Here is a 12,256-nt window from a genome sequence, read left to right as displayed (position 1 = left end):
CATTCCACGCCCTTCCCACTCTCTGTGTAAAGAACCTGCCTCTGACATCTGTCTTAAATCTATCACCCCTCAATTTGTAGTTATGCCCCCTCGTATACGCTGACGTCATCATCCTAGGAAAAAGACTTTCACTGTCTACCCTATCTAATCCTCTGATCATCTTGTATGTCTCTATCAAATCCCCCCTTAGCCTTCTTCTTGCTAATGAGAACAGGTTAAAGTCGCTCAGCCTTTCCTCAAAAGACCTTCTCTCCAGACCAGGCAACATCCTGGTAAATCTCCTCTGCTCCTTTTTCAATGCTTCCAAATCCTTCTCGAAATATGGGAACCAGAACTGCACAAACTATTCCAAGTGTGGCCGCACCAGCGTTTTATATAATTGCATCATCATATTGCGGTTGCCCAACTCAATCCGTCTACCAATGAAACCTAACACACTGTATGCCTTCTTAACAACACTATCCACCGGGGTGGCAACTTTCAGAGATCTATGTACATGGACTCCAAGATCCCTCTGCACATCCACACTGCCAAGAATCTTTCCATTGACCCAGTACTCTACCTTCCTGTTATTCTTCCCAAAGTACATCACTTCACATTTAGCTGCGTTGAACTCCATTTGCCATGTCTCAACCCAATTCTGCAGTTTATCCAAGTCCCCCTGAAACCTGTAACATTCATCCACACTGTCCACTATTCCATCAACTTTAGAGTCATCTGCAAGTTTACTAATCTACCCATCTATGCCTGCGTCTAAGTCATTTATAAAAATGATAAACAGCAGTGGTCCCAAAACAGATCCTTGTGGCACACCACTAGTAACCGGAGTCCAGGCTGAATATTTTCCATCAACTTATTCATCTGATTTTTCCAATTTAGATGTAGGTTTAAGTCACCCAAGATTATTTTCATCATTTATCACAACCACCCAATATTTCTTCTTGTCCACCTTCTCCCATTGTATGGTTACTGTTGAGTTCTGTGGACCATTCCCACAAATTAAACCTTTCACCTAATATTCTTCCACACAATCTACATACTTTCCTAATTTGACCTTATATCCACTGCATTAAAATAATTCTTCACATCTTGTAGAGACTGTGACTGAGCAGGCAGGCTCAGGTTTATTGCTCACAGTGAGCTGCGGTGATGTAGATTCTGAAAGAATTAGGGATGTAGATTCAGCAGGAACTTTGAGGAAATGGGCATTTAGATCGAGTGTGAATGAGCGGGACATTGGGACTATTGGTTAGATCTATCGGAGAGTCAGAAAAGTCATGATGGGCTGAATGGCCTCTTTCTGTGCTATCAGTGTGTGAATTGATTCATTTTAACTGTTCTGTGAATCAGAGACAAACAGAAAAGCTCTGTAGACTTCTGAACTTTACATATGAAGTGGTTTGGGTTCTGTTTAACTGTCAGTGATTTTACTTCCTTATCGTGGTTACTGTACTGAGGAGAGTGGGCAGGAAGTGTGAGGCTGGGACATTCTGTTTGACTGATGCTGTGTTGGGAGAGTCTCAGAGATTCTCCTTTAGCCTCAAGGTTTAGGGATGGAGTTTCAGAGCTCAGGATCCAGGCACAGCCACTACTGAGAAAGGGATAGAAACTGGGCTATGGCCAAGAAATTGGAATTGGGGAAACAAACAGGCCTGGGAATGTTGTAGGAACTGAAGAAAGTTACAGTCATAGTGGGTTGGAGTTGCTGTACAGGAGGGTACCGAGATAGGGAAGGTTATATGTGGGGAAGAGGGTACAGAGATAGGGCGGAATTGTGGTGCTGGAGTAAATTACAGATATTGGGAGGGAGCATTAGAGTACCGAGATAGGAGGATTGCAGAGATTGGAGGAGGTTACAGACGCAGGGAGGGTGTAGGGACTAGAAGAGGTTACAGAGACAGGGAGGGTGCAGGGACTGGAGGATGTTACAGAGATAGGGAAGGCGATAGGGACTGCAAGAGGTTACAGTGATAGTGAGAGGTGTAGGCACTGGAGGAGGGTACAGAGGTAGGGAGGTTTGTGTGTGCAGAGGAGAACACAGAGATAGGGAGGGGTGGGGGCTGCAAGAGGGTACGGTTGTATTGATGGGTGTAGGAACTGGAGGATATTAAAGTGTTATGGACCAGACCAGATTCCCCCAGGCCCTAACTTTTTCGTCTTTTAAAGGTAAATTCCAGGCACTGCATTTTAATCGGTCAGACGAACAGATTTGAAGTGAAACACACTTTATCCATAGAGTGTGATTAAAATACAACAAAAGAAAGAGGAAATCAGAATAACCAAACTCTATTGGAAAACTTCACAGAATAATCGATAATTTTGCAACAAAACAGTCACTGTTCCATGGGTATTTGAGGGAAAAGGAGGTGAGGCTCCTGGAGGGAGGCTGTGAGGGACGGTGGGAGAGGAGGATGTGAGGGTGTTTGAGGGGGAAGGAGATGAGGGGCCTGGAGGGAGGGTGGGAGGGACAGTGGGAGAGGAGGATGTGAGGGTGTTTGAGGGGGAAGGAGGTGAGGGGCCTGGAGGGAGGGTGTGAGGGACAGTGAGAGAGGAGGATGTGAGGGTGTTTTAGGGGGAAGGAGGTGAGGGTCTTGGAGGGAGACAGTGTGAGGCACAATGGGAGAGGAGGATATGAGGGCTTTCGGGGGGAAGGAGGTGAGTGTCCAGGAGGCAGTGTGTGTGGATAGTGGGCAAGGTGGATAAGAGGGTGTTTGAGGGGGAAGGAGCTGAGGGACCTGGCTGGATGGTGTGAGGGACAGTGGGAGAGGAGGATGTGAGGGTGTTTGAGGGGGAAGGAGGTGAGGGTGCTCGAAAGGGAGGGTGTGAGGGACAGTGGGAGAGGAGGATGTGAGGGTGTTTGAGGGGGAAGGAGGTGAGGGTCCTGGAGGGAGGGTGTAAGGGATGTTGGGAGAGGAGGATGTGAGGGTGTTTTAGGGGGAAGGAGGTGAGGGTCCTGGAGGGAGACAGTGTGAGGCACAATGGGAGAGGAGGATATGAGGGCTTTCGGAGGGAAGGAGGTGAGTGTCCAGGAGGGAGTGTGTGTGGATAGTGGGCAAGGTGGATAAGAGGGTGTTTGAGGGGGAAGGAGCTGAGGGACCTGGCTGGATGGTGTGAGGGACAGTGGGAGAGGAGGATGTGAGGGTGTTTGAGGGGGAAGGAGGTGAGGGTCCGGGAGGGAGACAGCCTGAGGGACAGTGGGAGAGGATGATGTGAGGGTGTTTGAGGGGGAAGGAGGTGAGGGGCCTGTAGGGAGACAGTGTGAGGGACAGTGGGACAGGAGGACATGAGAGTGTTTGAGGGGGAAGGAGGTGAGGGTCCTGGAGGGAGGGTGTGAGGGACAGTGCGAGAGGTGGATGTGAGGATCTTTGAGGGGGAAGGAGGTGAGGGTCCTGGAGGGACAGTGGGAGAGGAGGGTGTGAGGGTCTTTGAGGGGGAAGGAGGTGAGGGCCCTGGAGGGACGGTGTGAGGGACAGTGGGAGAGGAGGGTGTGAGGGTGTTTGAGGGGGAAGGAGGTGAGGATGCTGGAGAGGGAGGGTGTGAGGGACAGTGGAAGAGGTGGATGTGAGGGTGTTTGAGGGGGAAGGAAGTGAGGGTCCTGGAGGGAGGGTGTGAGGGACAGTGGGAGAGGAGGATGTGAGGGTGTTTGAGGGTGAAGGAGATGACGGTCCGGGAGGGAGGGTGTGAGGGACAGTGCGAGAGGTGGATGTGAGGATCTTTGAGGGGGAAGGAGGTGAGGGTCCTGGAAGAACAGTGGGAGAGGAGGGTGTGAGGGTCTTTGAGGGGGAAGGAGGTGAGGGCCATGGAGGGACGGTGTGAGGGACAGTGGGAGAGGAGGGTGTGAGGGTGTTTGAGGGGGAAGGAGGTGAGGATGCTGGAGAGGGAGGGTGTGAGGGACAGTGGAAGAGGTGGATGTGAGGGTGTTTGAGGGGGAAGGAAGTGAGGGTCCTGGAGGGAGGGTGTGAGGGACAGTGGGAGAGGAGGATGTGAGGGTGTTTGAGGGGGAAAGAGGTGAGGGTGCTCAAAAGGGAGGGTGTGAGGGACAGTGGGAGAGGAGGATATGAGGGTGTTTGAGGGTGAAGGAGGTGAGTGTCCTGGAGGGAATCAATGAGGGTGACAGTGGGAGAGGAGGATGTGAGGGTGTTTGAGGAGGAAGGAGGTGAGGGTCCTGGAGGGAGGGTGAGAAGGACGCAGGAAGAGGAGGATGTGAGGGTATTTGAGGGGGAGGAGGTGAGAGTACTGGAGGGAGACAATGCGAGGGACAGTGGGAGAGGAGGATGTGAGGGTGTTTGAGGGGGAAGGAGGTGAGGGTCCGGGAGGGAGACAGTGTGAGGGATGTTGTGAGAGGAGGATGTGAGGGTCTTTGAAGGGGAAGGAGGTGAGGGTCCTGGAGGGAGGGTGTGAGGGACAGTGCGAGAGGTGGATGTGAGGATCTTTGAGGGGGAAGGAGGTGAGGGTCCTGGAGGGATGGTGTGAGGGACAGTGCGAGAGGTGGATGTGAGGACCTTTGAGGGGGAAGGAGGTGAGGGTCCTGGAGGGACAGTGGGAGAGGAGGGTGTGAGGGTCTTTGAGGGGGAAGGATGTGAGGGTCCTGGAGGGAGGGTGTGAGGGACAGTGGGAGAGGAGGGTGTGAGGGTGTTTGAGGGGGAAGGAGGTCAGGATGCTGGAGGGTGTGAGGGACAGTGGGAGAGGAGGATGTGAGGGTGTTTGAGGCAGATGGAGATGAGGGTCCTGGAGGGGGGGTGTGAGGGACAGTGGGAGGGGAGGATGTGAGGGTGTTTGCGGGTGAAGGAGATGAGGGTCCTGGAGGAGAGTAGGATGTGAGGGTGTTTGAGGGAGAAGGAGGTGAGGGTGCTGGAGAGGGAGGGTGTGAGGGATAGTGGGAGATGAGGATGTGAGGGTGTTTGAGGGGGAAGGAGGTGAGGGTGCTCAAAAGGGAGGGTGTGAGGGACAGTGGGAAAGGAGGATGTGAGGGTGTTTGAGGGGGAAGGAGGTGAGTGTCCTGGAGGGAAACAATGAGGGTGACAGTGGGAGAGGAGGATGTGAGGGTGTTTGAGAAGGAAGGAGGTGAGGGTCCTGGAGGGAGGGTGAGAGGGACACAGGAAAAGGAGGATGTGAGGGTATTTGAGGGGGAGGATGTGAGTGTCCTGGAAGGAGGGTGAGAGGGATTCTGGGAGAGGAGGATGTGAGGGTATTTGAGGGGGAAGGAGGTGAGGGTCCGGGAGGGAGACAGTGCGAGGGACAGTGGGAGAGGAGGATGTGAGGGTATTTGTGGGGGAAAGAGGTGAGGGTCTGGGAGGGAGGGTGTGAGGGACAGTGGAAGAGGAGGGTGTTTGATATGAGGGTACTTAAGGGGGAAGGAGGTGAGGGTCCTGGAGGCAGACAGTGTGAGGGACAGTGGGAGAGGAGGATGTGAGGGTGTTTGATGGAGTAGGAGGTGAGGGTCCTGGAGGGAGGGTGTGAGGGTCAGTGGGAGAGGAGAATGTGAGGGTGTTTGAGGGGGAAGGAGGCGAGGGTCCTGGACGGAGGGTGTGAGGGACAGTGAGAGAGGAGGATGTGAGGGTGGTTGAGGGTGAAGCTGCTGAGGGTCCGGGAGGGAGACAGTGTGAGGGATGTTGTGAGAGGAGGATGTGAGGGTCTTTGAAGGGGAAGGAGGTGAGGGTCCTGGAGGGACAGTGGGAGAGGAGGATGTGAGGGTCTTTGAGGGGGAAGGAGGTGAGGGTCCTGGAGGGACGGTGTGAGGGACAGTGGGAGAGGAGAGTGTGAGGGTGTTTGAGGGGGAAGGAGGTCAGGATGCTGGAGGGGGGGTGCGAGGGACAGTGGGAGAGGAGGATGTGAGGGTGTTTGAGGGAGATGGAGATGAGGGTCCTGGAGGGGGGGTGTGAGGGGCAGTGGGAGGGGAGGATGTGAGGGTGTTTGCGGGGGAAGGAGGTGAGGGTCCTGGAGGAGAGTAGGATGTGAGGGTGTTTGAGGGGGAAGGAGGTGAGGGTCCTGGAGGGGCAGTGGGAGGGGAGGATGTGAGGGTGTTTGAGGGAGATGGAGATGAGGGTCCTGGAGGGGGGGGTGTGAGGGGCAGTGGGAGGGGAGGATGTGAGGGTGTTTGAGGGGGAAGGAGGTGAGGGTGCTGAAGAGGGAGGGTGTGAGGGATAGTGGGAGAGTAGGATGTGAGGGTGTTTGAGGGGGATGGAGCTGAGGGTGCTGGAGGGAGGGTGTGAGGGACAGTGGGAGAGGAGGATGTGAGGGTGTTTGAGGGGGAGGGAGGTGAGGGTGCTCAAAAGGGAGGGTGTGAGGGACAGTGGGAAAGGAGGATGTGAGGGTATTTGAGGGGAAAGGAGGTGAGTGTCCTGGAGGGAAACAATGAGGGTGACAGTGGGAGAGGAGGATGTGAGGGTGTTTGAAGGGGAGGGAGGTGAGGGTGCTCAAAAGAGAGGGTGTGAGGGACAGTGGGAGAGGAGGATGTGAGGGTCTTTGAGGGGGAAGGAGGTGAGTGTCCTGGAGGGAAACAATGAGGGTGACAGTGGGAGAGGAGGATGTGAGGGTGTTTGAGGAGGAAGGAGGTGAGGGTCCTGGAGGGAGGGTGAGAGGGACGCAGGAAGAGGAGGATGTGAGGGTATTTGAGGAGGAAGGAGGTGAGGGTCCTGGAGGGAGGATGAGAGGGACCCAGGAAGAGGAGGATGTGAGGGTATTTGAGGGGGAGCAGGTGAGTGTCCTGGAAGGAGGGTGAGAGGGATGCTGGGAGAGGAAGATGTGAGGGTATTTGAGGGGAAAGGAGGTGAGAGTACTGGAGGGAGACAATGCGAGGGACAGTGGGAGAGGAGGATGTGAGGGTATTTGAGGGGGAAAGAGGTGAGGGTCCTGGAGGGAGACAGCCTGAGGGACAGTGGGAGAGGATGATGTGAGGGTGTTTGAGGGGAAAGGAGGTGAGGGGCCTGGAGGGAGACAGTGTGAGGGACAGTGGGACAGGAGGACATGAGAGTGTTTGAGGGGGAAGGAGGTGAGGGTCCTGTAGGGAGGGTGTGAGGTACAGTGGGAGAGGAGGGTGTGAGGGTGATGGAGGAGGAGGGAGGTGAATGTCCTGGAGGGAAAAAGTGTGAGGGTCAGAAGGAGAGGAGGATGCGAGGATGTTTGAGGGGGAGGGAGGTGAGGGTCCTGGAGGGAGGTTGTGAGAGACAGTGGGACAGGAGGATGTGAGGGTGCTTGAGGGGGATGGAGTTAAGGGTCCTGAGGGAGGGTGTGAGAGACAGTGGAAGAGGAGGGTGTTTGATATGAGGGTGTTTGAGGGGGAAGGAGGTGAGGGTCCTGGAGGCAGACAGTGTGAGGGACAGTGGGAGAGGAGGATGTGAGGGTGTTTGATGGAGTAGGAGGTGAGGGTCCTGGAGGGAGGGTGTGAGGGTCAGTGGGAGAGGAGAATGTGAGGGTGTTTGAGGGGGAAGGAGGCGAGGGTCCTGGACGGAGGGTGTGAGGGACAGTGAGAGAGGAGGATGTAAGGGTGGTTGAGGGTGAAGGAGATGAGAGTCCGGGAGGGAGACAGTATGAGGGATGTTGTGAGAGGAGGATGTGAGGGTCTTTGAAGGGGAAGGAGGTGAGGGTCCTGGAGGGACACTAGGAGAGGAGGATGTGAGGGTCTTTGAGGGGGAAGGAGGTGAGGGTCCTGGAGGGATGGTGTGAGGGACAGTGGGAGAGGAGGGTGTGAGGGTGTTTGAGGGGGAAGGAGGTCTGGATGCTGGAGGGAGGTTGTGGGGGACAGTGGGAGAGGAGGATGTGAGGGTGTTTGAGGGAGATGGAGATGAGGGTCCTGGAGGGGGGGTGTGAGGGGCAGTGGGAGGGGAGGATGTGAGGGTGTTTGCGGGGGAAGGAGGTGAGGGTCCTGGAGGAGAGTAGGATGTGAGGGTGTTTGAGGGGGAAGGAGGTGAGGATGCTGGAGAGGGAGGGTGTGAGGGATAATGAGAGAGTAGGATGTGAGGGTGTTTAAGGGGGATGGAGGTGAGGGTGCTGGAGGGAGGGTGTGAGGGACAGTGGGAGAGGAGGATGTGAGGGTCTTTGAGGGGGAAGGAGGTGAGTGTCCTGGAGGGAAACAATGAGGGTGACAGTGGGAGAGGAGGATGTGAGGGTGTTTGAGGAGGAAGCAGGTGAGGGTCCTGGAGGGAGGGTGAGAGGGACGCAGGAAGAGGAGGATGTGAGGGTATTTGAGGGGGAGGAGGTGAGAGTACTGGAGGGAGACAATGCGAGGGACAGTGGGAGAGGAGGATGTGAGGGTATTTGAGGGGGAGCAGGTGAGTGTCCTGGAGGGAAACAATGAGGGTGACAGTGGGAGAGGAGGATGTGAGGGTGTTTGAGGAGGAAGGAGGTGAGGGTCCTAGAGGGAGGGTGTAAGGGACGTTGTGAGAGAAGGATGTGATGGTATTTGAGGGGGAAAGAGGTGAGGGTCTGGGAGGGAGACAGCCTGAGGGACAGTGGGAGAGGATGAGGTGAGGATGTTTGAGGGGGAGGGAGGTGAGGGTCCTGGAGGGAGGTTGTGAGAGACAGTGGGACAGGAGGATGTGAGGGTGCTTGAGGGGGATGGAGTTAAGGGTCCTGGAGGGAGGGTGTGAGAGACAGTGGAAGAGGAGGGTGTTTGATATGAGGGTGTTTTTGGGGGAAGGAGGTGAGGGTCCTGGAGGCAGACAGTGTGAGGGACAGTGGGAGAGGAGGATGTGAGGGTGTTTGATGGAGTAGGAGGTGAGGGTCCTGGAGGGAGGGTGTGAGGGTCAGTGGGAGAGGAGAATGTGAGGCTGTTTGAGGGGGAAGGAGGTGAGGGCCCTGGACGGAGGGTGTGAGGGACAGTGAGAAAGGAGGATGTGAGGGCGTTTGAGGGGGAAGGAGGTGAGGGACCTGGCCGGAGGGTGTGAGGGAGAGTGGGAGAGGAGAATGTGAGGGTGTTTGAGGAGGAAAGAGTTGAGGGACCAGGAGAGAGGGTGTTAGGGACAGTGCCAGAGGAGGATGTGAGGGTGTTTGAGGGGGAAGGAGGTGAGGGTCCTGGAGGTGGTTGTTAGGGACGGTGGGAGTGGAGGATGTGCGGGTGATTGAGGGGGATGGTGGTGAGGGTCCTGGAGGTGGTTGTTAGGGACGGTGGGAGTGGAGGATGTGCGGGTGATTGAGGGGGATGGTGGTGAGGGTCCTGGAGAGAGTGTGTTAGGGACGGTGGGAGAGGGGGATGTGAGGGTGTTTGAGGGGGGAGGAGGTAATGGTCCCGGGGGGAGAGTGTGAGGGACAGTGGGAGAGGAGGATGTGAGGGTGTTTGAGGTGGAAGGAGGTGAGGGACCTGGCTGGAGGGTGTGAGGGACAGTGGGAGAGGAGGATGTGAGGGTATTTGAGGGGGAGGAGGTGAGGGTCCTGGAGGGAAACAATGAGGGTGACAGTGGGAGAGGAGGATGTGAGGGTGTTTGAGGAGGAAGGAGGTGAGGGTCCTGGAGGGAGTGTTTGGGGTCAGAGGGAGAGGAGGATGTGAGGATGTCTGAGGGGGAAAGAGGTGAAGGTCCAGTAGGGAGTGTCTGAGGGACAGTGGGAGAGGAGGAGATGAGGGTGTTTAAGGGGGAATGAGGTGAGTGACCTGGCCGGAGGGTGTGAGGGACGTTGGGAGAGGAGGATGTGAAGGTATTTGAGGGGGAAGGAGGGGAGGGTCCTGTAGGGAGACAGTGTGAGGGACAGTGGGACAGGAGGATGTGAGGGTGGTTGAGAAGGAAGGAGGTGAGGGTTCTGGAGGGAGGTTGTGAGAGACAGTGGGACAGGACGATGTGAGGGTGCTTGAGGGGGATGGAGTTAAGAGTCCTGGAGGGAGGGTGTGAGAGACAGTGGAAGAGGAGGGTGTTTGATATGAGGGTGTTTGAGGGGGAAGGAGGTGAGGGTCCTGGAGGCAGACAGTGTGAGGGACAGTGGGAGAGGAGGATGTGAGGGTGTTTGATGGAGTAGGAGGTGAGGGTCCTGGAGGGAGGGTGTGAGGGACAGTGAGAGAGGAGGATGTGAGGGTGTTTGAGGGGAAAGGAGGTGAGGGACCTGGCCGGAGGGTGTGAGGGAGAGTGGGAGAGGAGAATGTGAGGGTGTTTGAGGAGGAAAGAGGTGAGGGACCTGGAGAGAGGGTTTTAGGGACAGTGCGAGAGGAGGATGTGAGGGTGTTTGAGGGGGAAGGAGGTGAGGGTCCTGGAGGTGGTTGTTAGGGACGGTGGGAGAGGAGGATGTGCGGGTTTTTGAGGGGGATGGTGGTGAGGGTCCTGGAGAGAGTGTGTTAGGAATGGTGGGAGAGGGGGATGTGAGGGTGTTTAAGGGGGAAGGAGGAGAGGGACCTGGCCGGAGGGTGTGAGGGACAGTAGGAGAGGAGGATGTGAGGGTATTTGAGTGGGAATGAGGTGAGGGTCCTGGAGGGAGGGTGTGAGGGACAGTGGTAGAGGAGGATGTGAGGTTGTTTGAGGGGGAAGGAGGTGAGGGTCCTGGAGGGAGTGTTTGGGGTCAGAGGGAGAGGAGGATGTGAGGATGTCTGAGGGGGAAAGAGATGAGGGTCCAGGAGAGAGTGTGTGAGGGACAGTGGGAGAGGAGGATATGAGGGTGTTTAAGGGGGAAGGAGGTGAGGGTCCAAGAGGGAGTGTGTGAGGCACAATGGGAGGGGAGGATGTGAGGGTGTTTGAGGGGGGAGGAGGTAAGGGTCCTGGGGGGACGGTGTGAGGGACAGTGGGAGAGGAGGATGTGAGGTTGTTTGAGGGGGAAGGAGGTGAGGGTCCTGGAGGGAAGGTGTGGGGTCAGAGGGAGAGGAGGATGTGAGGATGTCTGAGTGGGAAAGAGGTGAAGGTCCAGGAGGGAGTGTGTGAGGCACAGTGGGAGAGGAGGATATGAGGGTGTTTAAGGGGGAAGGAGGTGAGGGACCTGGCCGGAGGGTGTGAGGGACAGTAGGAGAGGAGGATGTGAGGGTATTTGAGTGGGAATGAGGTGAGGGTCCTGGAGGGAGGGTGTGAGGGACAGTGGGAGAGGAGAATGTGAGGGTGTTTGAGGGGGAAGGAGGTGAGGGTCCGGGAGGGATACAGCCTGAGGGACAGTGGGAGAGGATGATGTGAGGGTGTTTGAGGGGGAAGGAGGTGAGGGGCCTGGAGGGAGACAGTGTGAGGGACAGTGGGACAGGAGGATGTGAGGGTGTTTGAGAAGGAAGGAGGTGAGGGTTCTGGAGGGAGGGTGTGAGGGACAGTGGGACAGGAGGATGTGAAGGTGTTTGAGCGTGATGGAGGTGAGGGTTCTGGAGGGAGGGTGTGAGGGACAGTGGGAGAGGACGATGTGAGGGCATTTGAGGGGGAAGGAGTTGAGGATCCTGGAGGGAGTGTGTGGGGTCAGTGGGAGAGGAGGATGTGAGGGTGTCTGAGGTGGAAAGAGGTGAGGGTCCAGGAGGGAGTTTGTGAGGGACAGTGGGAGACGAGGATGTGAAGGTGTTTGAGGGGGAAGGAGGTGAGTGTCCAGCAGGGAGTGTGTGAGGGACAGTGTGAGTGGTGGATATGACGGTGTTTGAGGGGGAAGGAGGTGAGGGACCTGGCTGGAGGATGTGAGGGACATTGGGAGAGGAGGATGTGAGGGTATTTAGATGTGAAGGAGGTGAGAGTCCTGGAGGGAGGGTGTGTGGGAAAGTGGGAGAGTTGGATATTGAGGTGTTTGAGGGGGAAGGAGGTGAGGGTCCTAGAGGGATTGTGTGAGGTACAGTGGGAGAGGAGGGTGAGAGGGTGTTTGAGGGGGAAGGAGCTGAATGTGATCGAAAGAGAGGGTGTGAGGGACAGTGGGAGAGGAGGATGTGAGGATGTTTGAGGGGGATGGAGGTGAGGGTCCTGGAGGGATACAGTGTGAGGGTCAGAAGGAGAGGAGGATGTGAGGATGTCGTGAGGGACAGTGGGAGAGGAGAATGTGACGGTGTTTGAGGGGGATGGAGGTGAGGGTCCTGGAGGGAGGGTCTGAGGGACAGTGTGAGAGGAGGATGTGAGGGTGTTTGAGGGGGGTGGCTGTGAGGGTTCTGGAGGGAGGGTGTGAGGGACAGTGCGAGAGGAGGATGTGAAGGTGTTTGAGGGGGAAAGAGTTGAGTGTCCTGGAGTGCGTGTGGCCGGAGATTGACCTGAATGGTTCCTATGAGCAGGGATTTTGTGACAGGATTCAGTTGGAGAAGCTGAGGCTGTTCCCCTCAGAGTGAAGGATATTGTGGTGACTCTGACCATGGTGGAGCATGTGGGGACAGGTTTAATTCAGGGAGACAATGGAA

This window comes from Chiloscyllium plagiosum, unplaced genomic scaffold (assembly GCF_037043375.1).
Source record: "Chiloscyllium plagiosum isolate Xiang-an unplaced genomic scaffold, Cpla_swu_hap1 HiC_scaffold_38, whole genome shotgun sequence".
Classification (NCBI taxonomy): domain Eukaryota; kingdom Metazoa; phylum Chordata; class Chondrichthyes; order Orectolobiformes; family Hemiscylliidae; genus Chiloscyllium; species Chiloscyllium plagiosum.
This window is presented reverse-complemented; position numbering follows the sequence as displayed.